General features: G+C 42.4%; 1 protein-coding gene across 2 annotated transcripts in view; it reads left to right on the top strand.

The window, feature by feature from the left end:
• The window catches only part of MAP3K2 (mitogen-activated protein kinase kinase kinase 2), a 117,715-nt gene that overhangs the window by 5,686 nt on the left and 88,194 nt on the right, over window positions 1-23,835 (top strand). Inside the window, exon 1 of one of the 2 annotated variants that reach the window (XM_004459210.5) lies at window positions 5,535-5,663. The exons of the other annotated variant lie outside the window; for it this stretch is intronic. The gene's annotated coding sequence lies outside the window, so the exon portion shown is untranslated. Of the gene's footprint in view, window positions 1-5,534; window positions 5,664-23,835 lie in introns of those variants that run through there. 2 annotated transcript variants of the gene reach the window in all.

The following is a 23,835-nucleotide window of genomic DNA, read 5'->3' as shown; positions in this document are numbered from 1 at the left end:
GACGATGACAAAACCAGACCCCAAAGGATGTGACTTTGTCAAAGGGACACAGGAGTTGACAATTTGAGTAACAAAATAAAGAGGCAGGGAAGCAGATGTGGCTCAACCGATAGAGCATCCACCTACCATATGGAGGGTCCAGGGTTTTTTACCCAGGGCTTCCTGACCCGTGTGGAGCTGGCCCACATGCAGTGTTGCTGCGGGCAAGGAGTGCTGTGCCACACAGGGGTGCCCCCATGTAGGGGAGCCCCACGTGCAAGGAGTGCACCCCACAAGGAGAGCTGCCCGGTGTAAAAAACGTGCAGCCTGCCCAGGAGTGGCGCCGTGCACATGGAGAGCTGACGCAGCAAGATGAAGCAACAAAAAAGAGATGCAATTTCCTAGTGCCACCTGATATTACAGGTGGACACAGAAGAACAGACAGCAAATGGACACAGAGAGCAAACAACAGGGAGGGGAAAGGGGAGATAAATAAATAAAATAAATCTGTGGGGGAAAAAAAAAAGAGGTACTGGAGAAGCGGACGTGGTTCAAGGAGTTGAGTGCCTGCCTCCTAAAAAGAAAAAACAGAACATGAGGAAAAACAAAACAAAACAAAAACAACAAAGAGCAGAAGAGTGAAAACAACGAGTAAACAGATGAGGGAGCTACTGGGGGGAGGGGAAGGGGAATAAAGCAGTTTTGGACTACAACCCAAAGTATAAAATTAACACCCAGGAGTCCATTCTGAGCTCCATAAATGACTAAGTTACCCGGGGGGTGGAGGGACACAATCTCCCCTGCAGAGAACTGCAAATAATTTATGTAGCCATTCCCCGACAAGGAGGGGGAACATAGTGACTTCCGCCCGAGTGCACAAATGGGAAGGGGGAAGGGAGAAACTTGACATTGGAGAGTCCTGACAAATACTAAGAGCCAGAAATTCTGTTGAGGTGACGAAAATGGTACTTCCCCTCTGAGATTTTCATCCCCCAACCCACAACCCCCGTCTACTCATGAAGAAATCATCAGAAAATCTCCAACTGACCTTCTTCAAAATACCCTCCTCAAAACTGTCAAGGTCATCAAAAACTCGGAAAGTCCAAGAAACTGTCATGGTCAAGAGGACTAAGGACGCACCATGACTAACTGCAACCTCGATCTTGGAACAGAAGAAGGTTAGGCTAAAAGTAAGGAACTTTAGTTACTAAGGATGTACCAGTATTGATTCATTAATTATGACCAACATACTACAGTAACGTTAAGAAGCTAATAATAGGGAAAACTGGGAGGGGGGTATGTGGGTACCCTTTGCATGTGCTTCATAATTTTCTTTAAATTAGAAGTTTATTAGAGGGAGAGAGAGAGACTGGCTCTCCCCTCTACTTCCCAGGCGGGAGGTCTTGAGGTCTGCAGCTAAGGAAGCCTCTTTTGAATGCAGAGAATCAATGAACAGCCTGAAAGCCCTGAACTGCTAAATGGACCAAGCTTGGACCTTCTCCTTCTGGATTTTTAATTACATGGGAAAGTCAACCCTGTTCTTTGAGCTGTTTGGGACCAGGTGTCTTGTTCCTTGCAGCCGAAAGCATCCCAACACGGCACGCCTCGGGCATTTTCACTGCCACTGCTCTGGTTTAGGCTGTCTCCTTACCCAAACCCCTCGCCCTGCTGCAACACCCTTCCCTCCTGGTCCCTGCCATGCTCCTGTCTGGGTTCCCTTGCGTCCCTCCCAACACCAGAGGCCAGCAGCTCTTGTCATTCCCAGGACAGGGCATGTGCCCTCCCATTCCCATTGTGCAGACTGGATTTCCTCTGCCTGGAATGCCCACTCCCCCATCCTAATTTCTCCCATCCTTGACTCTCCCCGATTCAAGTCTCAGCTCACCCTTTGTGGTAGGCGGGGCTCTGAGTGCCCCCTGGGGAACACGCCCTGCCTAATCTCTGGAACTGTTTGAGTGTGGTGAGTTCTACTCCGGGAAGTAGGTTATGCTATATGGTCCAGTTGACTCTAAGAATGGAGAGTATCTGGGTGGGCCTGACTTAATTAGAAAACCCCTTTAAAATTTAGCAGAGTTTTCTCCGCTGGGCAGAGAAAAATGTCAGAGAAGGATTTGAAGTGCGAGGGGGTTCCAACATGTGAGGGATTCTCTGTTGTTGACTTTGATGATGAAGAACATGGGTGGCCACTGATGGCCTGCTAGGAAAGGGGATCTCAGTTCTATAACCCCAAGGAATTGAATTCTGTCAACTACAAGAAAGAGTGCAGAAATGTATCTTTCCCAGAGCCTTTAGATGAGAAGTCAGCTCAGCAGAAACCTTAATTTCAGGTTGCAATACCCCAAGTAGAAAACCCAGCCACACTGTGCTGGATTTCTGACATATACAGGTATTGCTTAAAGCTGCTGAGTCTGTGGTTATTTGTTATGCAGCAATGGAAAATGAACACATCATGTCTCCTTTTGGAAGTCTTCCTCTGCTCTCTTAGCATCTTTTTTTTTTTTTAATTTTTAAAATTTATGTTAATTTTTTATTTATTTCCCTCCCCTTCCCCATCCCCCTGCCCCAGTTGTCTGTTCTGTGTCCATTCGCTGTGTGTTCTTCTGTGACCGCTTCTAACCTTATAGAGGCACTGGGAATCTGTGTCTTGTTTTGCTGTGTCATCTTGCTGTATCAGCTCTCCGTGTGTGCAGCCCCACTCCTGGCCAGGCTGAACTTCCTTTCGTGCTGGGTGACTCCCTTTATGGGGCGAACTCCTTGTGCATGGGGCTACCCTATGCGGGGGATACCCCTGCATGGCAGGGCACTCCTTGTGCACATCAGCACTGTGCATGGGCCAGCTCCACACGGGTCAGGAGGCCCTGGGATTGAACTGTGGACCTCCCATGTGGTAGGCAGACGCCCTATCCATTGAGCCAAGTCCGCTTCCCCCTTAGCATCTTATACACGTCTATCACAGTCACTCTATTATAATTATAGATTTACTTGCCTGCCTTATGCCCAAGGTACTGAGTTTCTGGAAGGTGGGGACTATATCACAGAGCACAGAGCAGGTGGGCAAAAAATATTTGTTGAATGAAGGTTCCATCAAGGAAAAAAAAAATCCTGAGACGTCTGAATCAGTTTGATATAATTGATGAATTCCAAAAAGAAATACTGGATTATGCTTGTAACTGATCTGTACCTGGGCATGATTGAGTTATGATTAGCGTTGAGTCCCCACCCGTTGGCATGGTGAAGAACTGAGTTGAGGGTTTTCTGATGTTGGTGTTTTGATGTTGGAGTTTGATGTTGAAGTCTTAGTTGGAGCCCCAGGGAAAGACAGAGCCATTTGCCTGATAGTCTATAGGTGATCTGTGGAGAGAGGCAAAGCCTAGAGAGTCTCCTAGTCTACAGCTGCCCTTGTGGAGGAAACAGAGGAGCTGAGCCCAGAGGAACCCAGGAAGCCTGAACTGTCATAGACGTCAGCAGCCATCTTGCTCCAACACGTGAAAATAGACTGATGAGGGAAGTAACTTATGTTTTATGGCCTGGTAACTGTAAGCTCCTACCCCAAATAAATACCCCTTATGACACCAGCAGATTTCTGGTATTTTCCATCAGCACCCTTTTGGCTACTAATACAGATGTCTAATTTATAATTGCATATACCAAGAACACCGGAGACTTAATGTATGGAAAAGTCATCAATACAAAAAGTCAATGGAGATGGGGAGGAAGAATAGCAACTATTTATATATTTATGGGGTGTTTCTAAGGGACTCAGAAGTCCCCAGGTGTGGAAGACAAGGGGAGGGGAAGGAGGGAACACAGGTATGAGGAAAACTCCATCTCTACATTACTGGATAAACAGACAAGTATTTGCTGAATGCCTGCTATGTGGTCAGAATGGGAACGGTGGAGAATTGCAGAAGTTTAAGTTGGAATTCCCTCAAGGACACGGGAACCTCCTTTCTGTGGCATCCAGGGCTTAAAATGTCAGAGCCCAGAGGAATCTTAAAGATCTTTTCTATTTTATACACATATAAATTTCCAAGTCCTCCCCTTTGAGACAAGTGGGAAAAAGCTGACTTTCCTTTTAGCTCTGTATCTTGGAGGAACGTCCTAGCTGCCCTCTTTAGTGTTGGCGGCATAATTTTCTGTAGAGCAGATATACCACTATTTGTCAGGTCAGCCTGACAGCCACGCAGGTTGTATCCAGGCTTCCACTCTTACTAACACCCATGCAAGTCCCATCCTTCGGCCTGAGCCTTTGGCACCTCTGCCAGTGGGTCTGTACTCAAAACTGAAGGACCCAGTTATTTTGATCTTACACAACACCCGCTCCTTCAGTCCCTGACTCGCCAACTGCCAGGACCCTCTGGGACCCCTGAGTCGGGCAGCACCTTACCTCTGGGCCCCGTGGGTGTCGCTCCCAGCTCTCTGGGGTTCAACTATGGTCTGGAACAAGCAGGCAGGGGATGGGATCCAGATCGTACCAAGAAACCACAGAAAAGGTGGAGTGAAGGAACGGTACAAGGAGGTGTGAGGCTGTCTGAGGAAAGGAGGGGTGGGGGCGGAAGGATGCTTTCTGGATCAGAGGTGGGTAAAAACATCGGAACGCAGGCAAGTCACGTGACGGGGGAGGTGGGGGGGGGGGCTGGGACGGCGAGGAAGGATTGAGTGGAAGATAATTCTGGATTTGGCCCTGGCTCTGCCAATGGCTTTGGGGGCGGGGCTATGGTCTCCGCAGGTGCTAGCCTGGGCAGGTAATACTTGCTGGGCTCGCCCGCCAGCATGGTGACAAGAATTAAGCAGAGGATACGTGTGGAACGTAGCCGGCCGGTTTCCAGGCGTGTGTGTGGCAGTGTAAGGCCTGGTAGCAAACCTCCAGTCATTTTTGAAGTCCGGGAAAAATTCTGAAACTAGATCCCCAATATAAGAGATCCCATGGCCTCGCGCCTTGGAAACAACTTGCCACGAATCCAGGACCCGTCGCTGCCTCTCCGTCCTGGGATACTCCGCGCTCTGCTGTCAGCCCACGTGGGCATCCCTTCGCGGGATATCGGGGTGCTACGGGGGCCGCACGACCCCGGCGCAGAGCTCCGCGCACGCGGACTACGGAGCCGGCAGCCCCAGGCCAAGGGCAAGGCGGAGCCCGGGCCGGGAGACCCGCGCAGGCGCGGCCACGCCCCCGGCGCAAGGGGCCGCTCTCGGCGGGCGGCGGGGCCGTGACGTCGCTGCGCAGCGCCGACGTCACGCACCCGTGTGTAGTGGCGCCCGGGCCGCCCTCGGCAGCGGCGTCCGGGGGTTGTGAGGCCGGCGGCGACGCTCGGGGGTCGCGCCGCCCGTGGCGGCGACGACGAGGACGACGCGCGGGGCTCCGGCCTCTGCGGCCGCGGCGTCGCCTCTCGCGCCCTTCTCCAGCCCCCGGCGGCGCCCGGCCCGCGCCTCCCTCCTTTCCTGCCCGGCCCCCCGCCGCGAGCGGCACCGAGGGGCGCGGAGAGGCCCCGGCCAGCCTGAGCCCCATGTGAGCGGGCCCCGCGGGCCGGGCCCGGGACCGACTTCCCGAGCGCCCCTCCGGCCCCGGGGCCCCGCCGCCTCCCCGGCCGGGGGCGCGGTGACAGGCCGCGCGGGGGCGGAGGGGGGCGGCGCGGCGGCGGCCGCTCCTCGGGCCTGCAGCTCCCGACGTCCCCGCGGAGGGCCCGGTACGTGCCTGTGTGCGTTGGGGCGCGGAGAGGGGGCCGCCGCGGGCCGGTGCGCGGCTCCCGGGCGCGGTTTCGCCGGCTGACTCCCCGCTCCCGGAGGGCAGCCCTCGGGCCGGGCCCTGGTCCCGAAGCCCAGGCCCGAGCCCAGGTGGGCTGCTGGGCGCCGTGGCTGTCAAACACGCAGTCTGCGGGGATTCGGGAAGGAGGACTGCGGCTGGGCCCGGGGAGAGGCAGAAGTGTCACTTAGAGTAGGCGAAAAAGCCGCGTCGTGCTAATCTTAATCAGGGCTGCTCCCCTGCTTTCTCTCTTTACGGAGCCTTCAGGTGACACTGCGCCTCCTGAGCGCCCGGTGGTTCGCGTGCAGTGTCATTTCATCTTCCCATCCCACGGAAATGGATACTTTTAGCCCCATTTTACAGGTAAAAAATGGAGGCTCAGAGATTTTAAGGAACTCGCTCAAGGTCACGCAGCCGGTAATCGAGGAAGCCTTGATTCGAGTATGCAGATACGTTTCTGTAGGTCTGTATTTCTCGACCTGAAAAAGTATTTATATTTATATGAAGATGGATTATATGGTATGCGAATATATCTCAGTAAAATTGCTTAAAAAGAAATACACACACACACAAAAGAAATACACACACACACACACACACATTTACAAGGAAAATGAGGGTAGTTTCTTCCAGGGTGTAAATGCTGAACACATAGGTCAATTGTTTACTGTCTCCTAACATGGCCTGTTCCGTGTGCTTTGCCGCGGCCTAGACAGATCATTTTCTTAGATACTTTAAAAACTAATTTTAAGCATGGTCATAAGCATTTTTACCTTTTTTGTAGTAGGACAGGACAGATAAAATTTCACCTCTTACAGAAAGTGTATTTGGTGAAAATGTGTATTTCTTGAAAAGTTACAATTTCACTTTTGCTGTTTGTTCTTGATGTATATAGGGAACTCGCAGTTGGGTTATTTGCTTGAGATTTCCATATTGCAACATTTGTTGCTGGGTTATGTGGCAATGGCGCCAGGCTTGCTAATTTGTGCATTGTCTTACACAATTATTTCTGAGCCCAGTGTCAAAATTTAATGTGTAGAATTTCGTAGAGCATTTTCTTTTGATGGTGTGGTTGTCTCTCCATTTGTGTGGAAGGATAATTGAAAGTTCTCATTTTAGCCTTGGCCTACACTGTTACTTTCATTGTGGTTAGTGAAGAAGTAAAGAGGAGTTCTTCATAGAAAAAAAGGTTGATAAATTCCCTTGAGTAATGGAAGCTTTCTGCATAGCTGCACATGTTTAAGAAATCTATTGATACTCAATTATAGTACTCTGTAATTTTCTTTTTTTACTTATTTCTCTAAACTGCAACCCCCCCGCCGTCAGCACTCTGTGTCCATTTGCTGTGTGTTCGCTTGTTTTCTTGTCAGTGGCACCGGGAATCTGTGACTCCTTTTGTTGCGTCATCTTGCTCCGGTGTGTGGCGCACTCCTGGGCAGGCTACACTTTTTTTGCGCCGGGCAACTCTCCTTACGGGGCACCCTCCTTGCATGTAGGGGAGCCCCACACGGGGGACACCTCTGCGTGGCAGGGCACTCCTTGCGCGCATCAGCGCTGTGCGTGGGCAAGTTGATCACACGGGTCAGGAGGCTCTGGGTTTGAAACCTGGAACTCTCATGTGGTGGGTGGATGCTCTATCCATTGAGCCAAATCCGCTTCCCTGAATATCTTTGAAATGTCTGTAGAGAAGAGGTCAAATTGCAGAGTCAACGGTGGATGATTCACAGATATTTGTTGGTTAAAGTATAACATATTTTGATTCTTGTTGAATTATGTTGAAAATGCTGTCATTGTAGAATATTTAGTTGTGCCCTCCATGTGTCTCTTTTGAAAGAACTAGCTGTTAAGCTATTTTAAATAATTGAATTACATTATTGGTGAATCTTTCAAGCAGTGTTTTAGGTGGGGTTTTCAGTTCTTTTGCTTTCCTTATTGCTACCAAAGTTGTAAACTATATTTAATAGGTGCTATATTGAAATAAAGTCATGCTCTGTACTTGATATAGCTCACAGCTTTGGTTTTAGGTTGATTTTTTCTTTTTCCTTGTAGAGTGGAGAACGTTCCCTGTTCCCCGCTCTGATTTGTTATAAAACAATTTCAAGTATACAGAGAACTGGAAAGAGTACCTTAGCGAGGCAGCCATATATGACCCTCTAGAGTCAATATTTGTTGACATTCTGCCATATTTGCTTTATCGATGCGTGTCTATATCTTTTTAGCTGAGCCATTTGAAAGTTGTGGACATTATGACACTTCATCCCTGAATACACCAACATGCATCTCCTAAAGATAAGGACATTTTTTTACATAGCCAAAATCTTATTACTGTTAATTTTCTTTGCTGTGATACCTCTTTAGTGTAATCTAATATCCCTCCTTATTTAAATGTCCCATTTTGTCCTGAAAGATCTTTGGATTTATTCTCTTCCCTTCCCCCCAACTGGGGTCTTGTCAAGGTTTACATCTCTTTGATCTCTTCTATTCTAGAATAGCTTCTCTCCTCTCCTTTCAAAAAATTGTCTTATAAAACAACTCATATTCTGGATTTTCCCCCCTCATGGTATCGTTTAACTTGTTCATCCATGTGCTGTAAACTAGGTTGAAAGGGTTGATTAATTTCAGGTTCAACGTTTTTGGCAAGACTACCTAAGTGATGTTGTGTACTTCACATTGCATCCTTCAGGGAACGTATTTGTGACGTTAAATTTAATCACTTGGGTTAAGAGGGTTAAGTTATATTTTCCCCACTATTAGTAATCTGTACTACTGTGATGATATATCCTGTTCTCTAATAATCTTTCGCTTAATACTTGTAGCAACCATTGGTGATCCTTGTCAGGCTAACTTCCTTTTTTTTTAAAGATTTATTTATTTATTTATTTCCCCTACCCACCCGGGTTGTCTGTTCTCTGTGTCTATTTGCTGAATATTTACTGCGTCGTCTTTGTCCGCCTCTGTTGTTGTCAGCGGCACAGGAATCTGTGTTTCTTATTGTTGCGTCATCTCTCCGTGTGGGCGGCGCCATTCTTAGGCAGGCTGCACTTACTTTTGTGCTGGGCGGCTCTCCTTACGGGGTGTACTCCTTGCGTGTGGGGTTCCCCTACGCGGGGGACACCCCTGCGTGGCAGGGCACTCCTTGAGCACATCAACACTGCACATGGGCCAGCTCCACACGGGTCAAGGAGGCCCGGGGTTTGAACCGTGGACCTCCCATGTGGGATGCCCTAACCACTGGGCCAAGTCCGCTTCCCCAGGCTAACTTCTAAATTTCTGTGTTAACTTTTTTTTTTAGTCTATGTATGGAAACAAAACCACAGGGATTGTAAAATAATCCTATGCAGCTATTTTAACCAGAACCTGGTTTTGTGGATTTTAAAGATTTTTGATGATGGAATTCAAGGTTATCTCCTGTTAAGAATTAAAAGAAACCAAACACCTGACTTGAGATAAGTGGGGAAAACACTCAGTGCCTGTTTTTCCTGTACTTTTGGGAAGTATGTTTCTTTTAAGTTTTTCTTAGCCAGCATTTGCTGCATAGGCATAGACAGAAATACAACATAAAAGAAGTGTAGATTTACTAAAAATATTTTGAGAAAGTCCTCTATTTTCTGTTTAATAGAAGGAACACTGGATTAAAATACCCTCATTAAAAATACAATTTGATTCATAAAACTTTATGTGAAGTTTTTTCACACATAAATTTATATATAGTATGAGTTGTCTATATGGAAACAACAAATCTTTTCCCTTATTCTCGTGTTGTGTGAGATATAGCTATATATCTATATGTCTATAAATACACGTGTACGTATATATTTATTTACAAGAGACATACCTGTATAATTGCGTTTTGTCTTGGATGGCCCTGGGATTTCCTGGGAACAATTGTTCACAGTGTCTTTCAGTGTGGTTAATCACCTATTGGCTTTGTAATGTCTCTTGTATTATTGCCTTTACTGTTGCTTAACTCTTATATTGTTGCTTAAATTTTTTGTGTTTATACCTTGTCTCCCTGACTAGATAGCAGGATGGGGATAGAATCTTCTTTAGATTCCCTACTTCGACTAGAATACTGCTTTTCTTACAAGTGCTCAAATGCTGTTTGAGATTAACAGTACCACAAAAGAAAAAAGCATTATGTGGTTTATCAACTTTGGAATTTTTTAAAGATAATTCTCCCCCCCCCCCCACACACTTGTGCAGTTAATCATTTAATGTGTACTTTATTTTTTTTTTAAAGATGTCTTTTTTTTTTTTTTTAAGATTTATTTATTTATTTAATTTCCCCCCCTCCCCTAGTTGTCTGTTCTTGGTGTTTATTTGCTGTGTCTTGTTTCTTTGTCCGCTTCTGTTGTCGTCAGCGGCTCGGGAAGTGTGGGCGGTGCCATTCCTGGGCAGGCTGCTCTCTCTTTTCACGCTGGGCGGCTTTCCTCACGGGCGCACTCCTTGCGCGTGGGGCTCCCCCACGCGGGGGACACCCTTGCGTGGCACGGCACTCCTTGCGCGCATCAGCGCTGCGCATGGCCAGCTCCACACGGGTCAAGGAGGCCCGGGGTTTGAACCGCGGACCTCCCATATGGTAGATGGACGCCCTAACCACTGGGCCAAAGTCCGTTTCCCTAATGTGTACTTTAATAATTAGTATATGCCAATTAAAAGAATAGTTTGATCTCTGATTTCATCAGTATTCTTTTGACTGCCTTGGCATAGGCAGAACGCTCCTAGTCAGGCTGCAGCACCTGCCTCTGCCATGGCGTGCCCACTGTGGTCCTCCCTGTGCCCTCTACCAGGAAGTTCCTCTCCAAGGGCACGTGAGTGTTTCCTTGATTTTGGTACCCTAGCACAATACCTGGGACTAAATGGGTAATTAAATAGAGAGTTGACAGTGTTCTAAGATTACCGAAAAGGTGATGACTGCCAAAGCATTGATAAATTACAGGCGTTTACCTTTGAATTTACTGGTCGAGTTTACTTTCTTTCCTTATTGTTTTTTCTTTTCTTTTCGTGTATTTGGCAAACATATTCTAGATATACAATTTTCTTTGGCAAACAAACATTTTCTAGGTAGTACTTTAAATATATTCATTTAATCCTGAAAGCAGTCAATCGAATTACTGTTATACCTGCTTTAGGGATGAGGGGACGGAAGCAGAGACAGTAACTTGCCCAAATTCACACAGCTTATGCGTAGTGGATCTGGGATTTGAATTTAGGCAGTCTGGTTCCAGAATCTGTGATCATTACAACTGTACCCTGCCTCTCTCCTTTATAGGCAACAGGAAAATTGGATTTGTTTTACTAGATTCATATCATTCTCACTTACTGAGTACCTGCTGTGTACCAGGATAGGAAAGGCATTTTCAGAAGGCCTTGAAGAGGAGTTGAACTAAATTAACAAAACCTAAACATAACTGATTCTGGGTATAATGTTTACTGAAAAATAAAAACAAGAACCTTAAAAGATAAATAAGAATAAAGGTAAAAATGGGAGCTAAGAATATGAACTTGGGAGTCAGACTTGATTTTGAGCCCTAACTCTACTGTTTTGTCCTTTCTAAGCCTCTGCTATCCTTATCTGTAAGACCCGGATAATAGTACCTAACTCATAGGTTTGTTATGTAGTTTACTCTTTTTGTTGTTATATGGTTTAAATGAGATATGTTTAACACAGTGCCTAGTAAATTAATTTTCAATAAAGATTATCAGGCGTTATAAAAATCCATAATCCAGTAGACCACAGATAATGTCCATTTTGAAGTTCTCTTACTGATTTGTGGTATCTAGTTTAATAAAAGCAGACTTATGAGGGGAATTAGAAAGGATACATTTTACCTTAAATTTTTTATTTTGTTAAAAAATATAGACGTAAAGCGTATGAGTACAAGATCCTTCTCAATTTGTGTGCTTTTCTCTCCTAGTTTTTTAGAGTTGCTTCACCTGTACCTAATTTGACAACAGTTTTTTAAAAAAATCTAAACATTCAAAGAGACAGCAGCCTTCTTTTCACATTCATAATTTAATTGGCTTATGTATGTTTAATTAATATCTAATTATAACTACATAACATGCTTGGGAACAAACATAATTCTCGGTGAGTTGATAGGCGCAGAAATGTACTGACTTGGTAAAAAAAATAAGCTTAACTAGTGGCAATAGAATGTTCAGTAATTTACCAGAAGGCTTTATAAAAGAGGGAATGGAGAGTGCTGGTTATTTTTCCAGATTGATTTGCTGAGGAGTTTGGTAAGAGAAAATATTGTTTCCATGCCTTCTAGTATCTCTGGATACTAGATACTGAGTATATACATGGATTATACAGATACTTATAAACAGAAGATTTAAAACCACCTGATCATAATATCTCAGTTTTGTTTCAGTTCCTTCAAGTCTTTTTCATTTGTGCCTTTGTTTTTCCTTCTGTTCGGGTTCCTCTGGAACACAGAGCTTTTCGATTAGATCTCCATCCTCCATCCTCCATATCTGTCATCTTAACGTTTTCATCTCTGTCATCTTACTTTGCATTTTAGGAGAGATTTTGCGTTTGACCTCTGTAGCCACAGTGACAGTTCTTTTCTTTATATACTCTAATATTTATTTAAAGATATTTTCCCATTGTGTGAATATTTAAATTGTGCAGTTGAATCTCTTATTATCTTGGTAATCTTTGATCTCATCCATTTCCTTTTTCATCTCATCCTTGATTTTCATTTCAGCCCAGTCTCCTTCATCTTTCTCTTCCTGTTTTGTAAAGGCCATGCCTTCTGGCATGGAGGATATAAAAAATTTTATGTAGATTTCAAACTTGGAAGGGAGGGAAGTAATACTTGGGTGTTTACTATGTGCCAGAACCTTTCCACACATAAGTTTTCCCACTACGGTAGATGGTGATATTTTGATTTTACAACTGAGGAGAATGAGGCCCAGAAATGTTAGAAACTTGTTCGAAATTGTGAAATTGGATTTTGTATGACTCTTCTAGTTAGAGCAAAGGTTTCAGCCCACCTTCTGCCCCCCACATTGCTTACTTGAGCAACACGCTGCTATTAGTAACACTCATTATATGCAGGAGTCTCAAAGTCTGGGGCCAGCAGAATTTAAAAGACACACACACTCAAATTCAGAGAATTCAGTTTCTCACCCCTTATCCTTTATAATTGCTAAGCCAGAGATTTCTGAGAAATATTTGTGTCAACCTGAATGATTTCTTTAACATTTGGTTCATGTAGACTTCAGTGGTTTGGGATTAAACTGGTCTAGTTTAAATAAATGGTACAAGAAGTATGTTCATTTTTCTGGTATCTGGGGAAATAGTTGAGAGTTTAATGTACATGGTCAGAGAATTGATGCTAAAATTTATTGAAATGAATTTAATGAACATTAGGGGGTTTCCATGTGATTTTTATTAAGTTTTAGACTGTGTTAGTCTGAATAGGCTGTGTACAATAACCCCAGAATCTCAGTGGCTTAAAACAACAAAGATTTGGGACGCAGACTTGGCCCAATGGATAGGGTCCGCTGTTCAAACCTGGGGCCTCCTTGACCCTTGTGGAGCTGGCCCATGCGCAGTGCTGATGCGTGCAAGGAGTGCCCTGCCACGCAGGGGTGTCCCCCGCGTAGGGGAGTCCCATGCGCAAGGAGCGCGCCCCGTAAGGAGAGCCGCCCAGCATGAAAGAAGTGCAGCCTGCCCAGGGATGGCACCGCACACACGGAAAGCTCACACAAGACGACGCAACAAAAAGAAACACAGATTCCCATGCCACTGATGACAACAGAAGCAGACAAAGAAGAATATGCAGCAAATGGACACAGAGAGCAGACAGCAGGGGGGTTGGGGCGGGAAGGGGAGAGAAATAAATTAAAACAACAACAACAAAGATTTATTTCTTGCTCACGTTACCTGGTTGTTGAGGATCAGCTGGGAGCTTCTCTTTGCTGTTGTTATCCTCGCTTTGGGGCCCAGATTCCTGGGGTAGCCACTATCCAAAATATAACTGGTTGTGAGGACAGAAAGAGAATGTGTGAAAGCACACACTGACTCTTAAAGATTTCTCCTGAAAGAAACATTCACCACTTCCACATTTATTGGACACTGAAAGTCACCTGCTGGCTGTACCTGATTTGAACAGGTAGGGAAATCCAGTCCTTCCATATGCTCAGGTGAAAACCAAGTATTTGTGAAGAGGCCTCAGACAGATGCAGTTCTTTTTGTGAACAAGTTTTTGAAAATTAATTTTGGAAGTTATTAATTAAAGCCAGTGGGGACAATGTGAGTTAATATTTATTTATTAACTTTTATAAGCCTTTTGGGAACAGACCTGCAGTCTAAGGTGAAGTCAATTTGTATTTTTTTTCTGTGCTTTAATTATTTAGTATAGTTTAGTATAGGATAGCTCTCCTATCATAGTCTATTTCAGATTTGTGACTTAAGTATGCTTTGTTATAATTACTTGATCAATTTATGACTACTCTATTTAAATTTGACTGATTTTGCTACATTTTAATGATGTTTGTGGAGTTTTAGTCCAGAACATTTGTTCTTTTGTTTTAATATGGTAAGTAAATGAGACTGAAAAATGGGTTAATAGCATGATTTTATATGATGTTTTTAATATATTTATAGATCTTTTTAGCCTTTTTTAAAGTAGCCTGTTCTTGCCGTTTTTTTTTTTTGTTTTTTTTTTTGAGGTACTGGAACCAGAGATTGAACCCAGGATCTTGTTTTGTATTTGGGAAGCTGGTGCTCAACCACTGTGCCGCATTGGCTTCTGAGAGTTGTTTTTTCCAGGAGGCACTGGGACCTCCCTTGTGGGAGGCAGGTGCTCAACTGTTTGAACCACATCTGCTCCCTGTTAATGTCTTAAAAAAAAAAAGATTTATTTATTTATTTAATTCTCCCCTCTCCCCCAGTTGTCTGTTCTCTGTGTCTATTTGCTGCATCTTGTTTCTTTGTCCGCTTCTGTTGTTGTCAGCGGCATGGGAAGTGTGGGTGGCGCCATTCCTGGGCAGGCTGCACTTTCTTTCCTGCTGGGTGGCTCTCCTTACGGGGCGCACTCCTTGCGCGTGGGGCTCACCTACGCGGGGGACACCCCTGTGTGGCACTGCACTCCTTGCGTGCATCAGCACTGCGCATAGGCCAGCTCCACACGGGTCAAGGAGGCCTGGGGTTTGAACCGTGAACCTCCCATATGGTAGACGGACGCCCTATCCACTGGGCCAAGTTCGTTTCCCATTAATGTCTTTTTAAAATTAGTAATATTTCATTGTATAATTTGACATATTACAATGTATAACTAACATGTCAAGCAATATAGAATTTCTATGCCTACTCAGATACCATAAAGAAGCAAAAAAGCAGGAGGTAATTCAGCCCTTGTGTTGGTAAAATCTGCTTTTAGAGATGATATATCTGCACTAACCAACCAGTCCATGAACAATGTACAGCCACATTCTAGTGACATCTTCTCCAAACCACCATGTTCCTACATATGTAAATTTAATAAGGGATTTGAGAAAGGGCATATTAATTGTGTATTCTGAGATCATGTAATGGGTATTAATCAGCATTGCAATGTTACGTTGCAAAGTTGTGGTACTGTTGCATACTGCCTTATAGTTGGAAGGTCACTCAGAGTTGTGCCTGAAGGATTTCTGACCTAGAGGTTTCCTGAAGGGACTACTCTAAAACTGTTCTGTATTATTGGTTGGACACTGATTGGGGGGTGGGGGGTTAAGAAGCCCGAGTTCAGTCTTAAATCTGTTGTTAGTTAGAAATAGATGGTTACAGAGAGGCCTTAGTATTACTGCATATTGGGGATCTGTCTAGTTGATGATTCTGTGTGAGAGATCCACATCTTAGTAGAAAAATAGTGAGGAGTCAAAAGATTCTCTTCTTTCATGGCAGGTTGTTAACAACAGTCCAGGGAAGTTTTGTTATAGGTCAGCATTTGTAACAGGAGATAAACAGGTTTGTTTAATATGATTAATTGATCAGAATGTGGTTTCTTAATGCTGTTTTATATCCAGATATCTTGCATTGAACCATGCTGAAGGCTGTCAGGAATCCTTGTTGAGAGAGTGAATGAATAATTCCAGGGACTGACAAGATAGAAATCAGAATCACTGTGGGACAACTTAGTAATAAATCCAGGGTAGTAAGCACTGTTTCTCATGTTTTGGTCAGGGACCCGAATCTAGTAAAATATGTTTTGGGAAATCTTTAACCAGAAAAGGTGTGTGTATGGATGTCTTTTTGGGAAAGAAAAAAAGTATTGGAAAAATTGTACATGAAGTCATCTTTTGAGCCTGGTAGAAATTTTAAAATAATTTAGTTTTGGGGGGACATACTTGGATAAGCCCAAAATGGTTATGTTTGATATATAGAAAAGTGAATCTTCCCTACTTTCTAGTGGAAAAAATTTTTGGGGAAAACCATATAACAGATTTTTTTCTTTTTCTTTTTACCTGAGAAGTTTTCTTTTTCCTCGTTATTCCTTTCTCTATCCTTACTCTTTAGCCAAAACCCAAGAGTTCTTTTAAGTGTTCTTAGCTCATCTTGTTCTTAGCTAATAAATTGGTATTCTCTCCATTAAATCTTGCTTTTTTGTCCTTTGGAGTAAGGGACACTTGCGTGTCTGGAAGCAGAGATGGGCTGCACAGAGCTGATACCAGAAGGTTTGGTTGGAGGCCACGAAGGCACCAGTGCCCTATACCTGCAGGAAGATCTCAGAAGGGAAAGTTGTAGTGCTTTCTTAGTAGACTGGGAGGAGGCTTGAATAGGTGCAGCACTTAGGGTTTGATCAGAGAAGCAGAATTATTGTGAATATTATGGAATAAAGGATTTATGAAAGGAATAAGACCTTCTACAATTGTGGGAAAAACTCCAAAAGAAGATCTGTATGGGAATTGCAAGTCAGAAAAAAGACCCTGAACTTTCCTAAAACATTGGAACTATGGACAAGTCAGAGTTTGCTGGTGAATCCAAGAAGCGGTGGAAAGTCTATAGGAAGCTGTTGCTTCTGCGTAGCTGCTGCTTCTGTAGCTCCTCATTTAGGCTTTGTGAGGTGATCCTGGGGTTGCTGTTTGCTCAGCAGGTTGGCAATCAGGAAGGAGAGCTGGATGCAGATCAAGGTCCGTGTAGAATTCTTTGGCAGCTCCGTACTTGCCTGCCAGTGCTTCTTACTGCGGAGATCTTCAGAAAGTACTTTCCTCTTTTGGCCACCTCTAACCTGGAACTACATGGGAAGAGGGGCCTGGGAAATGTAGTTTTTAATCTTAACCAGATTGACATAGGGCAAACCACCTAGCAATTAAGGTGGGAAAACAGTGGGGGATGTTATGGTTGTGGGGGTCGCCAGGGTTTTATTATTATTATTTTTAAAATACAAGAGTAGACTGGTGAAATTCAGTCTAGGTTCATCTGGCTCTCCAAGCTGGCTTCCTCCTTTGAGATGGGGAAGTAATATCTACCTTATGGGATAGTTGTGAGGAGTCAAGGGAATGTCTGTAAAGCATTTGTCAGTGTCAGCACAGTGCAAGCTGTTAGAGTTGATTTTATTTATTTATTATTTTAAGGAGATGCCAGGAATTGAACCAGGACCTCATACAAGGGAAGCAGGCACTCATCTACTGAGCTACATCCGTTCCCCAGTGAGAATTGTTTTTTTCATTTGTTTGGTTTTTAGGAGGTACTGGGGATTGAACCTGGGATCTTGTATATGGAAAGGAGGTGCTCAACCACTTGAGCTACATCTGCTCCTGAGAGTCCAAGAATTGCTTGTTTTTTTGCTATTAGTAGTAACTGTAGTATTAATGAGAAGGGATTGAGAAATGGGGAAGGGTGTATTTTGAAAGAGGAGGGAGAGGAAGAGGGAAGAGAGGTGATGGATAGAGATCATAAAATAGAAGGCATAGTTCCTGTATTTGAGGATATTGTGGTCTAGCTAAATAGAACACATGTAAACATGGAATAGTTAGGAAGTTCTCTGAGGTAATATGCTTTAGGAAGGAAGGTGCTTTTCTTTGCCATGAGGGGTGAAGAGATAGCAAATAATGATATTCCAGTTTAGATATGTAAGTGTAGTGCCTTGTACACTACTCTCCCACCCATGCCTGTCATTTATAGTAGAAAAGATGAGGACAGGGAGGGCTCTAGCTGTTCCTTCAAAGAAGATAGGTTTGGACAAATGGAAAAAAGGGAAGCAGCATTTCAGATGGATAGCAGAGACCAAAGGTGGGCAGAGCAAGTCACAGGTAGCCCTTTCCTGAGCACAACTCTGTATCTGTTGGCTCCTACTCTTTGCTTCTTTTGGCTCTTGATTTATAATTTCTAGTGCTCTGGACCGTCAGGTATGGCCAAGGGTAGGGGGCCATGTCCTAATGTGTTGACACTCTCAGTAATCAAGTGGAAGGTTGAGCATGGTAGTGGAAGAAGGGGACAAGTTTCCACGAGAAGGTTTCTGAGCAGACATAACAGTAAGTGCCCACTGTGAGTGAATGACTTCCACCACTCCCTTCTTTCTCACGTGTTATTGTTGTTCAGTATTATAATTCCACCTTGTTCTGTTCAGTTCTCAAAATTATGCATTTTATTCTTGTTTTATATAGTTCATATTTGTTTAGGTTTCCCAATTTCTTGCTCGGCTTTCTTTCTTGCACTTCAGAACTTGCTTCTGCAATCACGTTCCTTCTTAAAGTAGATACTTTAGAAGTTCCTCAAGGGAGGGCCTATTGGTGGTAAATTATATTTTTGTCTGAAAATCTTTATTTTGATCTTATTCTTGAATGATAGTTGTACTTGAAAGTCTAGGTTGGTGGTTATTTTTTCCTCAGCATTTATCTTATGTCTTACAATTAGAAATAGTAGTCTGTATGGATGCTTTATTAGTTATAATATTTTTAATTTATTATTGGTTTTTGGGCACAAGTTTTCATATTGAATTTTCCTTTTTCTATTTTACTTTTAAAATTCACTGAACATTTATTGAAAACCTGTAGAAAACATTAGTGAGTGTCAAGGGTATCGGTAAAATAAGCTTTTAAGAAAGGAGTAATCTAGTTTCAGTTCACTTGTGTAATTATTACTAAAATGTTTGACTACCTTCCCTATGTTAAGCACGGAGGATAAAAGGATTAATTATTGTTTCTATAGTCATAGGTACTGTGGGGGGTATAAAGATATTTAAGTAATGTTTCCTGCCTCACGGAGCTTACTACATAATGAGGACACAGCCAGGTACACAGATTACCTTTTTACAAAGGAACAGAAAAGGAAGGAGATGATGGGATTGATTTGATGAGAAACTCAGGATTTTATTTTGGAATTTGAGGTTCTGGCAACTGGTGGGGAATTCAGAGTCCTGACTGAGAAGTACTCTGCCTGATATTATTTGTGAGCTTAATTTATTAGATAAGCAACAGAGTGTTAAACTCCCACTGTCAGAATGAGTTTGCTACATATAAACCTACTTTGATTGTAACCCTGGCCATAGTTTTATTTTACCTGTATTAGTCTGTAAGTATTTACTTAAATTTATAAGCTTTGGAAGCATTTTAGAATTTGAGATTGATGTTTTGGAATTTTATATTTTTTCATTTTTTAAATCGAGGTGAGCGAGAGAAACTTGGTACACAGCAGGCATATGTTAAATGGTTGGTTGAATGAGTAAATCAACTAAGGGGAGGCAATATCGTGTATAAGTGTGGATTCTGAACAAGATTGGGTTCAAATGCTGTTAATAAATGTTAGCCATTATTTTATGAGTGCCTTCTGTGCTCTGGTACTGTTTTAACTATTTTATACAAATAATAACTCATTTAATCCTTAGAGCAATCACGTGAGGTAGGTATGTCCCCATTCTATAGGTGAGGAAGTGCAGGCACTGAGAACCATTATCATTATTGTCAGTGAATGTTTAGTGGTGTTTTTGGTAAACGTGATTATGAGTATTTCTCTCTGTGCCTGGTAAAAATATCAGGGAAAAATAGGGTGTAGATAACTTATTCACATCAGCCTACCATGGTGATCTGTTTTATTCCCCCCCCCCCACCCCCCGCTTGCTGTCTGTGTTCATTCACTTTGTGATCTTCTGTGTCTCTTTTTGTCTTCTCTTCTCATTTTCTCCTCTAGGCTTCACCGGGATTCAATCCTGGGGACTTTCCGATGTGGGTGAGAGGTTCCCTGTCACTTGTGCCACTTCAGTTCCTGGTTTCTGTCGCATCTTGTCTTGATTCTCCCGTGTCTCTCTTTTGTTGCATCATTATCTGGCTGCGTCACTCCCTGCGTGGGCCTGGCTCGCCTTTACCAGGAGGCCTCTGGGATCGAACCCAGGGCTTCCCATGTGGTAGATGGAAGCCCAGTCACTTGAGCTGCATCTGCTTCCCAGATGATCTGTTCTAGAAAGCCAAAATTTGTTAGTTTGGCTCCAGTTTAAAAGAGGCCTCCCCCTGCCCCCTTTTTCCTTCAAGATAATCTAATAAGATGTAAGAAAAAAATTAAGATTTGTGGGCATTTAAAACACATTTTTCAGCATTCTTAGTATGGGTTAATATAACTAAGATGAAAGGGAAAAGAAAAAAACACAACAAAGCCACACACCCAGAAAACCAAAAACCCAGAATTTTTTATCAACTTGATTTTACCAAACTTTGATGTAATTATTGCTATATGTGATGCCTCTTCTAAGCACTTTACAAACATGAGCTTGTTTAATTCCCATAGCAATGTGGTGGTGGTTTTATGCTACTGTAAATCTTGATAGTACAGATTACCAACCTAAGAGAAGTTAGGGCATTTGCCTAAGGTGGCTGCACAGCTGGTGGGTGTGGTGGTGGTTGGGGGCGGGGTGCAGCTCTCAAGCTCAGGCAGTTTGGCTTCACAGTCTGAGCGCTTAATGATTATACTTACTGCCTTTATTTTTGTAGGGAGCATGACCCATTGAGAGAGAATCTCTTACAGATTATATATGTAATCTCTTTCTGTGTAATACCTAAAAAAGGAGAAGAATCACAATTTGCTGTTTAGAGTTTTATCTGCCTTTAGCCCTGAGCTCCTTGGAGGAAGAGAACTGACATGAATTAGACATCTCTATGTCAGTATTTGTGCTAGGTACTATATTTTATCTTACTTAGCATTCAGAACAACTCTAGGGTATAGGCTTTGCTATCTTCATGTAATAAACAAAGACATGAATATTCTGATTAGGTTCGTGACCACCCATGCTCACATCCAGCTACTTCCAAGTTTTGAATCAAAGTCTGTATGTGATTCAGACTTTTGACTAGTACTCTGCTGCTCCACGATACATAAACCCTCAAATTAAAAAAAAAAATATTAGCAAAATTGTGGATTTACAGAATGATCATGCATAAAATATAGGGTTCCCATATACCACCCTTTCGATTTGCCAGATAATCAACATATGCTTTTTAAAAAAATTTATTGATGTCGCTCATACATAAACATACATAAACAATAAGTGTATAATAATAGTTGTGAATTAAAAAAACAAACATACATAACATTACACAGGGCTCTGATACCGCACCCTACCACCAATACCTTGCATTGTTGTGATACATTGTTAACTAATGATTAAAGAGCATCCTCAAAGTATTACTACTAACCAAAGTATCTTACATTTGGTATATTTTCCCCCAACCCAGCCTATTACTATATCATTTATACATGAACATACATAAACAATAAATGTATAGTAAAAGTTGTGAACTTACAAAGCAAACTTGCATAACATCATACAGAGGTCACATACATCAGCCCACCACCATCTTGCATTGTTGGGAGACATTTTTTACAAATTATGAAAGAATATATATATAGTCAAAATTTTACTAATATACCTTATCTTATATTTGGTGTGTTTTCCCCCAACCCACCCTATTATTATTTTTTAAATATATTTTTATGACGGAAGTTGTAAAGTTACAAAACAATCACACACATGTACAAAATTCCCATACAGCACCCCTTTATCAACACTCCACACCGTGGTAGAACATTTCTTACAGATTATGAGATTATACTATCAGACTGTTACTAGGTCCATAGCGTACATTTGGCACACTTTTTCCATACTCCCCCATTATCAACCCAGTACATTTTTGGCATAGATGCGTGAATATTGTATTATAACTGTTAACCACAGTCCATAGATCAGTTGTATTTTTCCCATGCTTTTCCACATTCCCACCACCCTGCAATAGTGATGTACATCTGCTATAGTAACAAAGGACACTCTTGCATCTGTTCCGTCAACCACAATTCTCATTCATCCCTGGATTTACTGTGTTAAATAGTCCCTAGATTATTCTCTAGCTTTCTTTCGGTTGACATTTACATGTATAGACTGTGCTTTTCAGCCACATTCCCATTTATAAACCAGCTGTTACTCAATGTAATCTGTTACCATTAACTATACATTTCCACACTTTTATAGTAAAGCTAATTAAAACTTCTACACACATTAAACATATCCTCCTCTTATCTCCTTTAAGAGTCCACCACCTACCACCAGGTCTTGAAGATATTTCCCTACAAGTTCTTCTAGAAGCTTTATGGTTCTTGCTTTTGTTTTTAGGTTTTTGATCCATTTTGAGTTAATTTTTGGATAAGGTGTGAGGTAGGGGTCCTTTTTCCTTCTCTTGGCTATGAATACACAGTTCTTCCAGCATTATTTGTGGAATGGACTGTTTTGCCCGAGTTGGGTGGGTTTGACAATTTTGTCAAAAATCACTTGACCATAGATGTGAGGGTCTGTTTCTCAGTTTGGTTCCATTGATCTGTGTGTCAGTCTTTATGCCAGTACCAGGTTGTTTTTTACCACTCTAGCTAGGTAATTAAGTCTGGAAGTGAGAGTCCTCCAACTTTGCTTTTCCTTTTTAGATATTTCTGTCTATTCAGGACTCTTTACCCTTCCACATAACTTTGATTAATCCTGTTTTCCATTTATTAAAAAAAATGCTGGTGGAATTTTTATTGGGATTGCATTGACTCTGTGTATCAATTTGAGTAGAATTGACGTCTTAATGATATTTAGTCTTCTAATCTGTGAGCATGGAATGTTCTTCCAATTATTTAGGTCTATTTTAAGTTTAATATGAGCTGTAGTTTTCTGAATACAAGTACTTTACATTGTTTGTTAAGTTTATTCCAAAATATTTGACTTTTATCTGTTATATTTTATTCTCCCCTCTCTTTTGATACTTTTAGTTACTTTTACTGATAAAATTTTCATTTTTAGACTCTTTTCCAAGCCTCTCTATCCTGTCTTTTCTTCTCAGATTGTAGCACACCCTTTAGTATTTCCTGCAAAGCTGGTCTCTTGGTTACAGACTCTATCAGTTTCTGTTTATCTGTGAATATTCTAAACTTGCCCTCAAAGACAGTTTTGCTGGATGAGATTCTTGGCTGCAAGCTTTTCTCTTGGAATATCTTAAATATATCACACCACTCTCTTCTTGCCTCCATGGTTTCCGATGAGAAATTGGCACTTAATCTTATTGGGTATCCGTTATATGTAATGCATTGCTTTTCTCTTGCTGCTCTCAGAATTCTCTTTGTTTTTGGCATTTGACATTATGATTTAATATGTGTCTTGGTTTGTTTATTCAGATTTATTCAGATGGGAGTACGTTGTGCTTCTTGGACGTGGATGTCTATATCCTTCAGTAGGATTGGGAAATTTTCTACCATTATTTCTTCAGATACTCCTTCTCCACTTTTCCTTTTCTCTTCTCCTTCTGGGACACCCATGGCACATATGTTTGCACATCTCTTGGTGTCATCTAATTCCCTGAGAACTTGCTCAATTTTTTCCATTCTTCATCTGTTCTTTTGTATGTTCGCTTTCAAAGGCCATTTCTTCAAGCTCACTAATCCTTTCTTCTGCCTCCTCAAATCTATTATATGATTCGAATGTATTTTAATTTCATTTATTGCACCTTTCATTCCCATAAGATCTGCTATTTTTCTATGTATGCTTTCAAATTCTTCTTAGTGCTTATCCAATGTTGTCTTCTTTTTTTAAATTTATTTCTCTCCCCTTCTACCCCCAACCCCCCTGTTGTCTGCTCTCTGTGTCCATTTGCTGCATGTTCTTCTT

Source organism: Dasypus novemcinctus, chromosome 7 (genome assembly GCF_030445035.2).
Source record: "Dasypus novemcinctus isolate mDasNov1 chromosome 7, mDasNov1.1.hap2, whole genome shotgun sequence".
Lineage (NCBI taxonomy): Eukaryota > Metazoa > Chordata > Mammalia > Cingulata > Dasypodidae > Dasypus > Dasypus novemcinctus.
The sequence above is the reverse complement of the archived record's forward strand: the minus strand, read 5'-3'. Positions and strand labels throughout refer to the sequence as shown.